This window comes from Gossypium arboreum, chromosome 2 (genome assembly GCF_025698485.1).
Source record: "Gossypium arboreum isolate Shixiya-1 chromosome 2, ASM2569848v2, whole genome shotgun sequence".
NCBI lineage: Eukaryota > Viridiplantae > Streptophyta > Magnoliopsida > Malvales > Malvaceae > Gossypium > Gossypium arboreum.
The window spans coordinates 7,381,003-7,400,434 of NC_069071.1; the positions used below are offsets into that span (position 1 = coordinate 7,381,003).

At 36.4% G+C, this 19,432-nt stretch overlaps 1 non-coding gene across 1 annotated transcript; it reads left to right on the forward strand.

Moving 5' to 3' along the window:
* The first annotated feature begins 2,358 nt into the window (after positions 1-2,358).
* Positions 2,359-2,465, forward strand: LOC128289800 (small nucleolar RNA R71). The gene has a single exon (XR_008279444.1). It is a non-coding gene; the product is annotated as a small nucleolar RNA R71 (small nucleolar RNA).
* Positions 2,466-19,432: the final 16,967 nt, after the last annotated feature.

Consider the following 19,432-nt stretch of genomic DNA (forward strand, 5'->3'; position numbering starts at 1 on the left):
ATTCAATCCTTATTTCATTTCTAACTTGAATTCCTATCAATCTAACCCCTAATTCATCTTTTTATTCAACATGAACAATATTTAAAAATCTAAAAACTTTCAAAATATTCACTTAATTTCATCAAAACCTTGTCCCAAAGCTTCCAAAACATCAAAATTAAGTAAAAAGGGCTAAATTGACTTACCTATTTAACTTTCAAGCCTTGAAATCTCAATTTTTCCCTTTTTCCTTCTTTCTTTTTTTCCTTCCTTCTTTCTTTCCCCTACTCTCTGTTTCGTTTCATCCTTTCTTTCTTTTTCTATTCCTTTTCTTTTTTTTCTTTTACTTTATATATATATATATATATATATATATATATATATTAATAACTTAATAATAGCTATAATAAAATATCTATTTAATATCCAATATCTATTTTACATTTGTATACACATATATTATTACATTTGTCTTTCTTTAATCTATTTATTATATAAATATCTTTTACTTAATAATAATATATAATTTAATAATATACTTATATAATAAGTAAATATACATGTATTTTACAAATGTATGTATATTAGTATCACATATGTCACTATACATACCATACATTTGTCAACTTTTTATTTATTTATCATATAATATTAATTTAATAATAATAAATACATTAATATTTACTTAAATAATAAGCAAATAAATATATGTATTACAAATGTGTGTATTATATTTATTATACTTGTATTTTATTTTTACCATACACTTGGCACTCTTTTTGGTTTATTTACTTATTTAGTCCTTTTAATTTTCTTTATTCTATAATTAAACTTTCACACTTCATTCAATTTAATCCTTTTATCTAATTATCCTTTATTTAAGCTAATTTGCTTCATTAAACTTTAATTAATCACTCTCTTAACTTCGTAAATATTTTTAATAAATATTTACAAATCTATATTTTTGAAACGGAGACCCGAAAATGTACTTTTTTGATAACTGTAAAAATTCGGGTCATTACATCTTCATCCATGTCAAGCACAACAAAATCAACAGGGAATATAAATTTATCTACTTTTACGAGTACGTCTTCTATAATACCCTTGGGATATTTAATAGATCTATCGTCTAATTGAATACTCATCCTAGTGGGTTTAGGTTCCCCAAGACCAAGTTGTTTGAACATTTTATAGGGCATCAAATTAATACCACCGCCTAAATCAGCTAGTGCTTTTTCAATATTCAGATTACCAATTAAGCAAGGGATAGTAAAACTTTCTGGATCTTTTAGTTTGGTTGGGAGCTTATTTTGGAGTATGGCGGAGCACTCCTCGTTGAGTTCTACTGTAGATAAGTCCTCAAACTTCCTTTTATTTGTTAAAAGCTCCTTTAAAAATTTTGCGTATGTAAGCATCTGCGAGATAGCTTCAACAAAAGGTAAGTTGATATGTAATTGCTTAAAAAGTCCAAGAAACTTACCGAATTGTGCATCAATGCGATCTTTTTTTAATTTTGCTAGATATGGAACCGGTGGTGAATATTCCTCCGGTACTGGTTTGTCACTATTTTCGAGTTTTTCTTCCTTCCTTTCGCTTTCCACGACTTCTTGTGCTAACTTCTTTTCAGATTCCCCTAACTCTTTCCCACTCCTTAGTGTAACTGCTTTGACATGCTCTCTGGATTTGGTATTACTAAATAAATTTCCTGGTGGTCTTTCCGAGATTAGTTTAGAAAGCTGGCTTATCTGAGTTTCTAATCCTTGGATCGATACTTGTTGATTCTTAAGTGTTGTCTCGGTATTTTGGAAATGGGTTTCTGACACCGAGATGAATTTAGAAAGCATCTATTCAAGGTTTGGTTTCTTCTCTTGTTGATAAGGTGGCTGAGGATTTTGTGGCTTTTGATTCCCTTGACCACCCTAGGAGAAATTTGGGTGGTTCCTCCAACCTGCATTATAGGTATTACTATATGGGTTATTTTGAGATCGGAAGTTATTGTTACCCATATAGTTGACTTGTTCTTCTTCAGTTGTAGGATTGAAGGATTGGTATTCTGTATGCACACCTCAGCCACTTGAGTTACACCTCATTACTGGATGTACCTGCGTAGAACCAAGTAAGCCGTTAATCTTTTTATTGAGAAGTTCTACCTGATTAGAAAGCATGGTGACTGAATCGATGTTATAAACGCCGGTTATTTTTGTTGGCTTAGTCCTCATAACTTGCCACTGATAGTTATTCAGTGACATCTCCTCTATAAATTCATAGGCATCTTTCGGTGTTTTATTGTTGATGGTTCCGTCAGCAGCTGCGTAAACCATTTGCCGAGTCGAGGGATTCAAGCCATTGTGGAATGTTTGTACTTGAAGCCAAAGTGGTAACCCATGGTGAGGGCACCTTCTCAGTAAGTCCTTGTATCTCTCCCATGCATCGTAAAGTGTTTCTAAATCCATCTGCACAAAAGAAGAGATATCATTACGTAATTTAGCCGTTTTAGTCGGCGAAAAATATTTTAGTAAAAATTTCTCGGTCATTTGTTCCCAAGTTGTGATAGACCTTCGTGGTAACGAGTTCAACCACTGTATAGCTTTGTTTCTCAATGAAAAGGGAAATAACCGAAGACGAATGGCATCATCAGAAATGCCATTGATTTTGAATGTATCGCAAAATTCCAGGAAATTTGCTAAGTAAGCATTGGGATACTCATCCTGCAAACCATCAAACTGAACAAACTGCTGCATCATTTGAATAGTGTTAGGTTTTAATTCAAAAGTATTTGCAGCTACAGCAAGTCTAACTATGCTAGATTCAATTCCTGTTAAAGAAGGTTTAGCATAATCATACATAGTACGTGGAGCAGGATTTTGATTAGCAGCAATTGCAGGAGGTAGCTGATTGCCTTGGTTTTCAGCCATCTGGTCGGTTGGGGATTTAGTATCGTCTTCTCTCTCGTTCTCCGTGTATCTTAAGCTCCGCCTTATTTCTCTTTGATTTTTGCGAATTGTACGATCGAATTCTTCGTCAAAAAGTAATGGTCCCGACGGGTTTCTTCTAGTCATAAACTATAAAAACCTTTCAAGAGAGAGAAAAAGTGAATTAATAAATAATAAAATAAAAGAAAATTGAAAGAAAAATAAATGGCTAAAGTAATAAAAATTTAGTGTTCCTAATATTTCAGTTCCCCGGCAATGGCGCCAAAAACTTGATCGCGTGATTCGTAACAAGTAATAAATATTTATAATGAAGATCAGACCTAGACTAACTATTATCATGATGAAAAGGCAAGTGCACCTATCAAACAATAGTATAGTAATGACAAGACCGGGATATCGTACCCAAGGGAACCAAAAGTACTAGTAATAACTATCTTTTTATTATCTAGCCTAAGAATAAAAGGGTTTGTTTTAATTAACTAATTATTTAAACTAAAAACGCGTAGAGAAAAGAATTGGGGAATTGCTTTTGGGAAAATCGATTGACTTGAGACAATACCTAAGGAAAAATCCACCTAGACTTTACTTGTTATTCTGGCTCCGAACCGGACGATTTATTCATTCAACTTGTTCTGTAGAGATCCCTTAGTTATGTTATTAACCCTATTCAAGACTAATAACGTCTAATCCCTAGATTGAATAACCGAGACTTTTCTCTAATTAACACTCTAGGGTTGCATTAACTCGATCTAAGGATCCCCTTATTAGGTTTCACCCTAATCCGGCAAAATCTTGTTACCCTATTTCTAGGCGCGCAATCAACTCCGCTTAATTATGACAAATGTACTCTTAGACAGAGTCTATTTTTCCTCTGAATAAGAGCGTGTCTTGAATCAGTATCCTGGGATATCAAAACAAGAATTAAGAACACATAATTAAGAACAAGTTAAATATTTATCATATGATTCAGAAAATAATAACAATATTCATCTTAGGTTTCATTTCTTTAGGTATTTAGGGGTTTAGTTCATAACTAAATAGGAAAACATCTCAGAAGAATAAAGAATACAAAACATAAAGAAAACCCAAAGCTCCTGCAGGGAAATTGAGGAGAGATCTTCAGTCCTGATGATGAATTCGGCTTCTGAGATGGATCAATCGGCTTCCTTGGGGTAATTTTTACCCCTCTTCTCTGACTCTATTTTCTCCTCCTCTAGTGCGTATTTATAGGCTTTGGAATGCCTAGAAACCCTCCAAAGTGGCCTTTTCTGAATTGGACTTAACTTGGGCTTAGCAGGGACACACCCGTGTGACACGACCGTGTGACGTGATTGCCAGGCCGTGTTCAATCCGTTAAATTGCACACGGCCGTGTGGGTCAATGGCCAGGCCATGTGAATCGTGAAAACCTTGGTCGACACCCTCGAAAGACACGGACGTATGAGCTGCCCGTGTGGCAAGGCTTAGGTCGTGTCATCTTCTTGATTTGGTCCGTTTTGTCCCTTTTTGGCTCGTTTTTGGCTCCTTTTGACTCTTGGTGCTCTCCTGAGTACAAAATATGAAATTAAAGCATTAGGAGCATCAAATTCACCAATTCTAATGAGAACTCATCTATAAAATGCATTAAACATGGGGTAAAAATATGTATAATTTACGATTTATCATGCTAATATGTACTACGTGATACATGCAGCTTTTCTATTTCTATTTTTACATACTCTACTCTAACGTGAAGATGCAAAATGTTATGTTTGTCGAAGATCTAAAGGTAAAAGGCAAAAGCAATATAAGATAAAAGGTTAAAAATAATATATATATATAAGGAAAAAACTGAGTAAAACATTAAAATTACAGAATCACTCACAAGGACACAAGCTGATTCAAAGATGAAAGATTTGATTTTTTATATCTAAAATACTTAAAAACTTATATTAAATTATCTGGATATCATTCAAACAAACTAATATTTAATATTAATCTAGAATTAGCCTCAAATTTGTCCATTTGGTATGACATGCATAGCGATGCTCAATTTCTTTCAACTTACTAAACCCATGTTCTACCACCAAATTCCTAAACCTGCCACATATTTTTATGGAACAAACTAGAAAGCACCAAAATGACAAGATAAAGAATAAATTACTTAGGTCATCCCGACATGGATTTGATGCTTCTAATTACACATCAGTTTCTGAACATAGTCTAATTGAATAGTAACCACCTATGAACTTCAGCCTCAATTAGTATACACAAATGGCAAGCACTGAACTATATAATATGAACACTACACCAACTCCCAAATGATAATTAACTTGTTTTTACTTAAAAATTGCAGCTACATATTTCCAAAACCTCAACACTAATTCAAACAGTAGCCATCATCTATGTTGAATCAAGAACAAATTCATAAAAGAGCATAATTTTAAGTAAAAGCCTAACAAATTACAACTTGAGAAAATAGAGATTAAACAATATGACCATGTGATTCTTGTAAGATAATAAAATCCCTTATAGTAGCCAAACACGATAGAGAGGGAATTCTAAATTTAAAACATCACAACAAAAAATGCAGCCCAAACACAAAAGTAGGTAGTACCTGAATTAGCACTTTCCTTTCTGTATGTAGCTCATCATTGCTTTGACACTCTTTGTATATAAGAGGTTTTTTTGTTGACTCTAGATCTTGCAGATCATCAATCTTATCTTGCATCTTATTATTCATCTCTTCCATCTTCTTTTGTACAGCTGCATCATCTTGACCAAGATATTATTCGGATATCTGCTGAATGAAGTATATTAATAAATATGAAGAATTACTATCTGATTAGAAGAAGAAATTATTTGGATGTCGCACTTTCTTCTATGGATTAAGCTTTCAAAGCAAACAGCTTTTTCTTACAAGAAAAATTACAGGATCCCTCAACATGAAGAAAAATTCAGTGAACATGACATTCAAAGCAAAATATGTATTTGGTCCCTCTTTTTTTTTTTTGAAAGGGCTTGCACTACAACACTTATAAAAATGGCATATAAACATTTTTTTCCACATTTTCAAAATTTAGATTCATAAAAAAACAAAACTATTAGGCTAGTTTGCTCTCTACATTTATCCGCGTATAAAGAAAGGTGGCAGTTTTTAATCGTAAAGAGTCTATTTTCTTAGCACATAAAGAAAAACACAAAGCTACTAATAAATCGTAGGCCAACCTTATCCCTGAAGTGTAAAAAGAGTCAACGATAGAAAGCTTTGTTGAAGGTACTGTGACAGCCTTAAAACGACCCTAGTCGGAATGTGGTTTTGGGACCACAAAACCGAGGCATAAAAATAATTTAATATTCATTTTGATGTCTATAATATGTGTTAATTCGTGTGTGACATTTTTGATGTTTTGATTTAGGGTTATAAATGTGAATTTCACTAAAAAGGACCTAATAGTAAACTTTGAAAGTAGGATGGGGAAATGTGTAAGGACTAATTGAATCATGCATGCAAAACAATGGTTTTGCATGTCAAATACCCCTCTTTTTATAAGTGGTGGCCGGCCATGACAAGGGAGGATGGGCAAAACATGTCATAGACATGTTTTGTTGGTGCATTATGGAAAAAAAAACAATAAACTAAGGTTAGGAATAAAGAAGTGGAAAAAAAAAAAGAAAAGAGAGAAGGTGTGATTCCCCCCCATTGCCGTGAGTTGAGGGAGAGAAAGAAAGAAAAAAAAATGTTCGTCATTTTTGCTTCTCTTGGCCGAAAATTCTAAAGAAGAAGGAGGGAGTTCTTGCTTCATGCTTGGTTTGGAAGAGGATTAGGAGAAGGTTTGGCCATACCTGTGTCTAGATTAAGGTATGTTTGAGGTTGTGCCATGAGATTCATGCATGTTTTTAGTTGCTAGCTTGAGTTCTAATTAGCCCATGGTTCAAATCTTTGCTATGTCATGGGAATGATGTTCGGCCAAGGTGGATTTTGTGTTAATGCCATTGCATGCTAAATATGAAGCTTGATAATGATACATGTGATGGTGGATTGAGGACTCTTGGATTTTCTTTTAGCATTTTTGGAGTGAGACATTAAGTTCTTTGTTTAATCATGACCAAAATTGAAACGGTATGGTGTTGTGGTGTATTCGGCCATGGTATATCCATAAGTATGATTTATGCATATTGCATGGTAGGTAAGATTTGAGCTTTGGATATATGTTTATATTTGGTTATAAGCGACTTGAGATTCGGCCCTTGCACCTACATGTATATATGTTTGCACATGATGTATTGGTATGACATATATACTATCTCAAGGTATATATTTACTTATGATGATGTTTCGGTTATGAAGTAAATGATAGATGTGTATTGAACTACAATATGTAATACATTAGTTAGTAAAATGTATGCCGTTCATGTGTGGTATTAAACATGTAATTGGCCATGCATAATCGGCCACATGAATGAGTACATAGGTTGATGTGTTGTTCGGCCATAAGTAAGCATGTTGAAGGCTTTATCTCGACCTAGAAAATTCGGCTAAGGAGAGTACTAACTAATGTGTTGAGTTTGATGCATGATTTCACATGTATGTGACTTTAATGTCTAATGTATAAGTGTGGGCTAAGTGCCTTGTGTTCCTCTTTTCGATGCTCAAATGATTAAATCGATTTATTTATTTAATTAAGCTCAAGAGCAAAGGGGAGCTAAATCCGATAAAGGGAAGGAAAAAGTGGTCGAATAGCCATCGGAATCATTCGACAACATCCGAGGTAAGTTCTTGAGTAATAGAGCTTAAATTATGATTTGATTAGATCATGTCTCAAGTAAATCGAAATCATGCTCTTTGTGTGTGGATATTGAACCGAAATGTGCAAGAGTGATAAGTGTATTGTATTTGAGTTTTGCTAATGAAAATGAAATACTGAATGTGTCATGATTTAGTGTTAAATGTGCATGTTTATTCGAATGATGTCCTGCTAAGTCCCAAGGCTTTTGTGCTAAGTGACTAAATCCGGTCAATTCAGAAGGCATTTGTGCGAGTTACCAAAATCGGGTTAAGTCCAGAAGGCATTTGTGCGAGTTACCAAAACCGGGTTAAGTCCCAAGGCATTTGTGCGAGTTACTAAATCCGGGCTAATTCCCGAAGGCAATTGTGCGAATTACTATAACCGGGCTATGTCCCGAAGACAATCGAGCTAGTTGCTATATCCAGTTAAATTCCGAAGGTACGTGATTCAGGAATAAGCAATCTTGCTGTAAAAATTTCAGTTAATACACTTGCAAAAATTCCAGCAATGAGGTATGTTCGTATGTGCATTGGAATAGTTGAGTTCCTTTGAATAATATTCGCCAGCTTGAGTAATGAGCTTCCGTATTTGGCTAAGATGATCCCTTATGTATGAACATAGGGGTTGGAATGTAAAGTAGAAATGATTTGAATATATGAATACGCGGAATTATTCGTTTAATTATGTGAATGCTATACTTCAGTTGTGTTTAAATTCTTGCTCAAAACTTACTAAGCATAAATTGCTTACTCCGTTTCTTTGTTCTCTGTTTTATTTATTTTGCTCTTTAGCTATCGGATTCGGGATCATCGAAGTCGAAGTCATCCACACTATCAAAGCCCTTTTGGTACTCTTTTAGTTGAACTCTGGATATGGCATGTATAGGACTACCCTTTGTTGTTTTTCAAGTACTTTTTGTGATGTATGTGTGTACGGCCATGCGAAAATGGCTCGTAGAAGTGGAGTATGGCATTAGACCATTTGTGTTTATGTATATATGTATGGTTTCATGATGTGACTATGGACTGGAATGGAAGTGTTGGGCAAATGATCAGCCATTGGAATGGCTAAATATGATTATATGTGGACCTATGTATGACAAAACTCTAGTTGGTCCATGGAAACCACGAAATAGGTAAAGTTTACCTTGAAAACAGATGCTGACAGCAGCAGTGGTGTGGATTTGAAAAATCACTAAAATTTGTAGGAATGGAATTAAATGGGGAATAAATTATGTAAATTAACCTTGATGAATCTACTTTCATATGGAAGAAACGAAATTGTCATATGAGCTATATGATAAGAGATATTAAAGTTCTCGTGAAACAGGGCCAGAATAGTTTCTGGATCCCCTATTCCGACTTTGGAAATTCACTATAAATTAACCAGAGATAATTAGGAGTCATGCCATATATTTATAGATTCCTCTTTTAGTCTAATTTCTATAGAAACAAACTTCATCAGTATTGAAGCTCTGTACAGGGAGATATTCAAGTTGTAAATGGCGAAGGTCAGTGTAGTCGATCCCTGTAACATGGGAGATTTTAACTAATAAACTGTACTAATTGGCTCGACCAAAAATTCTAGAAAAAAATCTGTAGATGGAAATATGAGTCTAGTTTCAGGGAAAAATTACGAAACTGATTTTTGAGTTTTGAAACTCAAGATATGATTTTTAAGGCGACAGTGATGCAGTAACCAGCTTGTCTGGAAAAATTTTTAAATGGACTGTGAAAATAATTAAGTCTGTGTGCACCTTGTGTTCGACTCCGGTAACGGACTCGGATACGGGGTGTTACAATTTTATTGGTATCAGAGCTATGGATTAGTCGATTCTAGGACTACCGTAATGCGTTTGGGTCTAGCTATACATGCCATTTTATGTGATTATTTGATAGTGTGGTGATTTCTGACATTTGCAAATGTGTTTATTTATAGTAATGGATCCCGATCCCGACCGAGCAGTAGATGATGATCTTGAGAGTGTAGCGCCTGCTCCCGCACAAGGGACAGCGCCGGCGAACTCTCAACCTAATGCTAGTAATCTGAATGATGAGGCTAGGCAAGCTTTTTATAGCGTGATGAATGATTGGTTCAACCAATACATTCGAACTAATAAGGCTGTTCCATAACCTCCATTCCCGACAAATACCACCTCAAGACCTACAATACCTCCCAGAATCGACCAAATAAGGTCAAATAAGCCCCAGTTGATAGAATCCGAAAACATGGGGCTACTGAATTTAAAGCTACGGATAGCGGCGATGCCGAGCAAGCTGAATTTTGGTTGGACAACACTATCTGGTACTCGATGAGCTACCTTGTACACCGATAAATGCCTAAAGTGTACTATCTCCTTGCTACGCTAATACGCCTACTATTGGTGGAGTACTCGACTTGTTGTGCCCGAGAGCAAGTAACTTGGGAGTTTTTCCAAACCGAGTTTGGAAAAAGTATATCGATCGAGATTTGTTGATCAAAACGGAAGGAATTTCTTGAGCTTAAGCAAGGTTCTATGTCGATTCTCGATTCGAGCGAAAATTTGTTAGACTTAGTAGATACGCGGGAATGTATTTCGTCCGAGGCTATCATGTGTAAACGCTTGAGGATGGGCTGAATGAAGATATAAAAATGTTCGTTGGCATTCTTGAAATACGAGAGTTCGTAGTACTTGTCGAGCGAGCTTGTAAAGTCAAGAGCTTAGAAAAGAAAAACAAAAAGTGGATGTGAGAACGGAGAGTTTCAGTAAAGATCCTCGAGAAAGTCTCTTCAACAGCATCGAAGAAATTTCGTGATGATGTGGGCGGTCTAGAGGTACTTCGGCCTTTTAGAAGAGATCGTGATCGACCCCACAATGGTACGAGGAGGCACTTGATCGCCGGTGTTGGGAATGAACGTCGAGACGAATCGGAGTGTCGACATTATGGCAAATGGCATTCGGAAGTTGTAGATTCCGTGACCACTCCTGTTACAAGTGCGGATCAGTTGACCACTTCATTAAAGATTGCCCAAGGTTGTCTGAACAGAATGTAGATCAGAGTGGGAAACCGGGTGCTACCACTGCTCGAGGTAGACCATCTAGAAATACGGGCAATGCTAGTAGTGGTCGAGAGGATCTAGAGATGCTATGACCAGATCCGAGGCTCGCGCTCTGCTAGGGCTTATGCCATACGCCAGACGTGAGGATGCTTCCTCGCCGATGTTATTACCGTAGTACTTTCACTCTCTTTGATATTAATGTGATTGCTTTGATTGACCCTGGTTCTACTCATTCTTATATATGCGAAACCTTAGCATCCAGTAAGACTTTACCTATTGAGTCTACTGAGTTCGTAATTCGGGTGTCAAATCCTTTGGGTCGTTACGTGCTTGTCGACAAAGTGTGTAAGAAATGCCCCCTAGTAATTCGAGGTTCCTATTTTCGGCGGACTTGATGCTGTTGCCGTTTGACGAATTTGATATTATCCTCGGTTTAGATTGGTTGATCGTGCATGATGCGGTTGTGAATTGCAAAAGCAAGACTATGGATTTAAGGTGCGCAAATAACGAGATGATCCGAGTTGAGCCTACGGACTTAAAGGGGTTTCCAGCTGTAATATCATCAATGTTGGCCCAGAAATATGTAAGAAAGGGGTGCGAAGCATACCTTGCGTATGTACTTGATGATAAAGAGTTAGAAATAAAACCCGAATCTGTCTGGGTGGTTTGTGAATACCGGATGTTTTTCCAAGAATTACGGGTTTGCCACTGTTCGGAGATAGAGTTTGGTATTGAGCTTGTACGGGGACTACGCAAATTTTGATAGCTCAGTGTCGTATGGCACCAACCGAGTTAAAGGAGTTGAAAGCTCGGTTGCAAGAATTGACGAATAGAGGTTTCGCTCGACCAAGTTTCTCACCTTGGGTGCACCAAGATTGTTTGTGAAAAGAAGGACGGAACCATGAGGTTGTGCATTGACTATCGTCACCGAATAAAGTGACGATAAAGAATAAATATCCGTTACAGCGTATTGATGATTTGTTTGATCAACTAAAGGAGCCTCGGTGTTTTCAAAGATAGATTTGAGATCGGGTTATTATCGATTCTTGGATTCGAGATTCGGATGTACCCAAACCGCTTTCGAGCGAGGTACGGTCACTATGAGTTCTTAGTGATGCCGTTCGGGCTCACTAATGCCTACGGTATTTATGGATTTGATGAATCGGATCTTGAGCGATATTTGGACCGGTTCGTAGTTGTGTTCATTGATGACATCTTGGTCTATTCAAGAGATGAGACCGAACATCTTTGAACACCGAGATTAGTGTTGCAAATTTTACGGGATAAGCGATTATATGCTAAGTTCAAGAAGTGTGAGTTCGTTAAGAGAGGTTAGCTTCTTGGGTCATGTGGTATCTCAGACGGGTATTCGAGTCGACTGAGCAAAATTTCAGCCATACTTAACTGGAAGCCTCAGAAATATTACTAAGGTTCGAGCTTTTTGGGACTTGCTTACATTACCGACGGTTTGTAAAAGGATTCTCGATGATAGCCACACCCATGACGGCTACTTCAAAAAGATGTTAAGTTCGAATGGACGGAAAAATGTCGAAAAGTTTTGATCAACTGAAAACTTATTTGACTAAGCTCAATTTTAGTGCGGCCGAATCGTGCAAAGAGTTTGTCATCTATAGTGACGCCTCCCTACTTGGGTTAGGTTGCGTATTGATGCAAGAGGGTCGAGTTGTGGCCTATCGCGTCGAGACAATTAAAGCCACATGAGAAGAATTATCCGACCCATGATCTCGAATTAGTCGCCATCGTATTCGCCTTGAAAATATGGCGACATTACTTATTTGGTGAGAAGTGCCATGTATTTTCGGATCACAAAAGTCTCAAATATTTGATGACTCAAAGAGACTTGAATCTACGACAAAGGCATTGGCTTGAGTTGTTGAAAGATTATGAGCTGGTCATTGATTATCACCCGGAAAGGCTAATGTGGTTGCGACGCCTTAAGCCGAAATCACTTTTCGCTTAACGAAGCGATGAATGTACACTTGTCTCGTTTCTACCCGACAATGTGTTAGTGGTGAATTAAAAGCCAAACCATTATTGATTCATCAAATTCGTGAAGCTCGTAAAGTCGATGATGAATTGGTTGCAAAACGGGATGAGTGTGTTCGAACAAGGAATCGGGGTTTCAAATTGATGATGATGATTGTTTGAGGTTCAGAAGTCGTTTGTGTGTTCCAAGGAATTCGGAACTCATTTCGATGATTCTGAACGAAGCCCATTGTAGCCGAATGTCAATTCACCCGGAGTACGAAGATGTACAACGATTTGAAACGCTCGGTTTTGGTGGCATGGTATGAAACGAGACATCTCCGACTTTGTTTCGAGATGTTTAATATGTCAACTAGTGAAAGCGGAACATCAAGTGCCTTCAAGATTACTTCAGCCGATCAAGATACCCGAGTGGAAATGGGATTGAGTCACAATGGACTTTGTGTCCGGACTGCCATTGTCCGCAAGTAAGAAGGATGCGATTTGGGTTGTTGTTGATAGATCGACTAAGTCGGCTCACTTTATCCCCGTGTACGAATTTTTCATTGGATAAACTCATTTGAATTGTACGTTTCTCGATTGTGAGATTACACGGGTACCGATTTACATTGTGTCGGATAGAGATCCGAGATTCACCTCGCGATTTTGGAAGAAATTGCAAGAAGCTTTGGGTACCAAGCTACATTTTAGCACCGCTTTTAATCCACAAACCGATGGTCAATCCGGCGGATAATTCGGATACTTGAGGATATGTTGAGATGTTGCATCCTCGAGTTCGATGGTTCATGGAAGCGGTATTTACCTCGATTGAATTCGCACAACAATAGTTTTCAATCAAGTATTAAGATGGCACCTTACGAGGCTTTGTACGGTAGTAAATGCCGTACACCATTGTTTTGGACCGAGCTCGGTGAAAGTAAAATTTTGAGTTGATTTGATTAAAGATGTGAATGTAAAGTAAAGGTAATCCGTGAAAGTCTGAAGGCGGCCATAGATCGTCAGAAATCGTACACGGATTTGAAACGAAAAGACATTGAATATCAGGTGGGAGATAAAGTATTTCTTAAAGTTTCGCCTTGGAAAAAAATACTCAGATTTGGCCGTAAGGGCAAGTTGAGCCCGAGATTCATTGGGCCGTACGAAATCTTCGAACGAGTTGGTCTAGTTGCGTATCGTTTGATTTTGCCCCCTGAACTCGAAAAGATTCACAACGTCTTCCATGTTTCGATGCTTCGACACTATAGATCTGATCCATCGCACATAATTAGTCCATCAGAGGTCGAAATTCAAGTTGATATGAGTTATGAAGAAGAACCGATTCGTATCCTAGCTCGTGAAGTGAAGGAGTTGCGAAACAAAAGGGTTCCATTAGTAAAAGTGTTATGGCTCAAACACGGGATGGAAGAAGCTACTTGGGAACCGAGAACTCTATGAAAGAGCGATACCCAAACCTATTTACTGGGTAAGATTTTGGGGACGAAAATTTCTTAAGTGGGGGAGAGTTGTGACAGCCTTAAAACGACCCTAGTCGGAATGTGGTTTCGGGACCACAAAACTGAGGCATAAAAATAATTTAATATTCATTTTGATGTCTATAATATGTGTTAATTCGTGTGTGACATTTTTGACGTTTTGATTTAGGGTTATAAATGTGAATTTCACTAAAAAGGACCTAGTAGTAAACTTTGAAAGTAGGATGGGGAAATGTGTAAGGACTAATTGAATCATGCATGCAAAACAATGGTTTTGCATGTCAAATACCCCTCTTTTTATAAGTGGTGGCCGGCCATGACAAGGGAGGATGGGCAAAACATGTCATAGACATGTTTTGTTGGTGCATTATGGAAAAAAAACAATAAACTAAGGTTAGGAATAAAGAAATGGAAAAAAAAAAAAGAAAAGAGAGAAGGTGTGATTCCCCCCCATTGCCGTGAGTTGAGGGAGAGAAAGAAAGAAAAAAAAAGTGTTCGTCATTTTTGCTTCTCTTGGCCGAAAATTCTAAAGAAGAAGGAGGGAGTTCTTGCTTCATGCTTGGTTTGGAAGAGGATTAGGAGGAGGTTTGGCCATACTTGTGTCTAGATTAAGGTATGTTTGAGGTTGTGCCATGAGATTCATGCATGTTTTTAGTTGCTAGCTTGAGTTCTAATTAGCCCATAGTTCAAATCTTTGCTATGTCATGGGAATGATGTTCGGCCAAGGTGGATTTTGTGTTAATGCCATTGCATGCTAAATATGAAGCTTGATAATGATACATGTGATGGTGGATTGAGGACTCTTGGATTTTCTTTTAGCATTTTTGGAGTGAGACATTAAGTTCTTTGTTTAATCATGACCAAAATTGAAACGGTATGGTGTTGTGGTGTATTTGGCCATGGTATATCCATAAGTATGATTTATGCATATTGCATGGTAGGTAAGATTTGAGCTTTGGATATATGTTTATATTTGGTTATAAGCAACTTGAGATTCGGCCCTTGCACCTACATGTATATATGTTTGCACATGATGTATTGGTATGACATATATACTATCTCAAGGTATATATTTACTTATGATGATGTTTCGGTTATGAAGTAAATGATAGATGTGTATTGAACTACAATATGTAATGCATTAGTTAGTAAAATATATGCCGTTCATGTGTGGTATTAAACATGTAATTGGCCATGCATAATCGGCCACATGAATGAGTACATAGGTTGATGTGTTGTTCGGCCATAAGTAAGCATGTTGAAGGCTTTATCTCGACCTAGAAAATTCGGCTAAGGAGAGTACTAACTAATGTGTTGAGTTTGATGCATGATTTCACATGTATGTGACTTTAATGTCTAATGTATAAGTGTGGGCTAAGTGCCTTGTGTTCCTCTTTTCGATGCTCAAATGATTAAATCGATTTATTTATTTAATTAAGCTCAAGAGCAAAGGGGAGCTAAATCCGATAAAGGGAAGGAAAAAGTGGTCGAATAGCCATCGGAATCATTCGACAACATCCGAGGTAAGTTCTTGAGTAATAGAGCTTAAATTATGATTTGATTAGATCATGTCTCAAGTAAATCGAAATCATGCTCTTTGTGTGTGGATATTGAACCGAAATGTGCAAGAGTGATAGGTGTATTGTATTTGAGTTTTGCTAATGAAAATGAAATACGAATGTGTCATGATTTAGTGTTAAATGTGCATGTTTATTCGAATGATGTCCGGGCTAAGTCTCGAAGGCTTTTGTGCTAAGTGACTAAATCCGGGTCAATTCCCGAAGGCATTTGTGCGAGTTACCAAAATCGGGTTAAGTCCCGAAGGCATTTGTGTGAGTTACCAAAACCGGGTTAAGTCCCGAAGGCATTTGTGCGAGTTACTAAATCCGGGCTAATTCCCGAAGGCAATTGTGTGAATTACTATAACCGGGCTATGTCCCGAAGACAATCGAGCTAGTTGCTATATCCGGTTTAATTTCGAAGGTACGTGATTCGGGAATGAGCAATCTTGCTGTAAAAATTTCAGTTAATACACTTGCAAAAATTCCAACAATGAGGTATGTTCGTATGTGCATTAGAATAGTTGAGTTCCTTTGAATAATATTCGCTCAGTTGAGTAATGAGCTTCCGGTATTTGGCTAAGATGATCCCTTATGTATGAACATAGGGGTTGGAATGTAAAGTAGAAATGATTTGAATATATGAATACGCGGAATTATTCGTTTAATTATGTGAATGCTATACTTCAGTTGTGTTTAAATTCTTGCTCAAAACTTACTAAGCATAAATTGCTTACTCCGTTTCTTTGTTCTCTGTTTTATAGATTTTGCTCGTTAGCTATTGGATTCGGGATCATCGAAGTCGAAGTCATCCACACTATCAAAGCCCTTTTGGTACTCTTTTAGTTGAACTCTGGATATGGCATGTATAGGACTACCCTTTGTTGTTTTTCAAGTACTTTTTGTGATGTATGTGTGTACGGCCATGCGAAAATGGCTCCTAGAAGTGGAGTATGGCATTAGACCATTTGTGTTTATGTATATATGTATGGTTTCATGATGTGACTATGGACTGGAATGGAAGTGTTGGGCAAATGATCAGCCATTGGAATGGCTAAATATGATTATATGTGGACCTATGTATGACAAAACTCTAGTTGGTCCATGGAAACCACGAAATAGGTAAAGTTTACCTTGAAAACAGATGCTGACAGCAGCAGTGGTGTGGATTTGAAAAATCACTAAAATTTTTAGGAATGGAATTAAATGGGGAATAAATTATGTAAATTAACCTTGATGAATCTACTTTCATATGGAAGAAACGAAACTGTCATATGAGCTATATGTTAAGAGATATTAAAGTTCTCGTGAAACAGGGCCAGAACAGTTTCTGGATCCCCTGTTCCGACTTTGGAAATTCACTATAAATTAACCAGAGATAATTAGGAGTCATTCCATATATGTATAGATTCCTCTTTGAGTCTAGTTTCTATAGAAACAAACGGAATCAGTATTGAATCCCTTTACAGGGAGATATTCAAGTTGTAACGTGCGAAGATCAGTGTAGTTGATCCCTGTAACATGGGAGACTTTAACTAATAAACTGTACTAATTGGCTCAACCAAAAATTCTAGAAAACAATCTGTAGATGGACATATGAGTCTAGTTTCAGGAAAAAATTACGAAACTGATTTTTGAGTTTTGAAACTCAAGATATGATTTTTAAGGCGACAGTGATGCAGTAACCAGCTTGTCTGGAAAATTTTTTAAATGGACTGTGAAAATAATTAAGTTAAGTCTGTGTGCACCTTGTGTTCGACTCCGGTAACGGACTCGGGTACGGGGTGTTACAGATGGAAAATTTCTGGTTAAGAAAATTTCTGGTGAAGATGGAAAATTTCTTCAAAGCTTTTTATTAAGAAATAAAGTAAGATTCACTTAACAACTTAAAAATTAACCAGTATAAAACCATGTGATCCATTCTCCTTTACATTATTCATAGGGTTTGTTGTCTCACTGTTGATATTATTCATAGCCAAATGATTAAACTATCACTACATATCAAAATGTGAGAAAGCAATAGACATTGAATATTGCATTAATTATTTTTTAATGAGAACTTGACACACGTCTCATATGCTTCTTCAATTAATTTATAATTTATCGTTGTGTGAACCCTAAGCTAGAAGCACTTAGAACATTCTAGATGGTATATGCTTGAAATTTCTTAGTTCTATTATACATCCTTAATGATGGTGCTCTTTATTTACCTTCTAGATTTGCATATTGGGAATCTAATGTTTCTCTGTTTTTTGCTCCTCATTTTGTTTTGTAGGCTGTAATGGAACATAATAAAATCTCATCTTCTTACATTTCTCTAATAGGTTCAACTTTAGGATGAAAATATACCTTTTGATTCTGGTCTATCAGCAATTCTATTAGGAAAGGAATCTCCTATAGGACATCTTCTTTTAAACCTTCTAAGTACTGTGAATAGAGGAGTCAGAGTAATGAACTGAGGTTTTATTGCTTACTTTTACCCCCAAACTTTAAATATCACTTAGCTAAAACGTTTTCTTTAATAGCTTTAGGTACCATGTGGATGATTTCCTCTAAAAATTTACTTTCACTTATAGGTCACATCTTAAATCCCTTTGCTTATGTAATTTTTCCCCCTGATATTGTAAACCTGATTATAAACTGCCTATATATGGAGAGAGATGAAGTTTACAAACCTTCATGAAGTTAGCAATAATAATCTTTCCATCTTCACTCTATGCTTGAATCATTTGTTTGAAATGGTGATGACTTATCTGAACAACCTGGGAGAGCCTCTTCATTCTCACTGTAAAAGGTTGGGGAATATTGAAAATTACCCCAATTTCTCCTGCCATATCTGTAGCTCCTAGTTTAATTCATCATGTGCATTTTTTAGGCTATTAGTAAAAGATGCCGATAATTAACTTGCTTCGTTTCTGGTTTCAGGTTGTTATTAAAACAAAGCATCCTTCACTTTGTTCATCTTTCAACAATATCTCTGTTACATGCTGAAAATCATACTATGATAAAGCCTACCCCACTTCCGTAATGATGGTCGCTAAACTAACTAAAAATTTTACCAAGGCAAGCGCACCTATCGAACAATAGTATAGTTATGGTGAGACCAGAAATATCGTATCCAAAAGGACTAAAAGTACTAGTAATTACTATCTTTTTATTATCTAGCCTAATAATTAAAGGAATGTTTTAACTAAAACTAATTATCTAATTAACTAAGATTACAACAGAGATAAAAGTTGAAAAATACTGTTTAGAAAATCGATGGAGAAGACAATACCCAAGGAAGAATCCACCTAGACATCACTCATTATTTCTGAATTAGACGATTTATTCACTTGACTTAATCCGTAGAAATCCCTGATTTATGTTAATATCTCTCTCTAGACTAAAAACAACTGACTCTAGATTGATTAATCGAAATCTCTTTCTAATTAAAACCCTTATTGTCACATTAACTCAATCTATGGATTCCCTTATTAGATTTGACTCTAATCTGGCAGATTTATGTCCTCCTATCTTTAGGATTGCATGCAACTCTGCTTAATTATGGGAGATCTACTCTTAAACAGGGAATTTTGCTCCAATGAATAAGCACATCAAAACCTGAATTAATATCCTGGAATATTAAAGCAAGGATTAAAACTCACAATTAAGAATAAGAACAAGTATTTATCA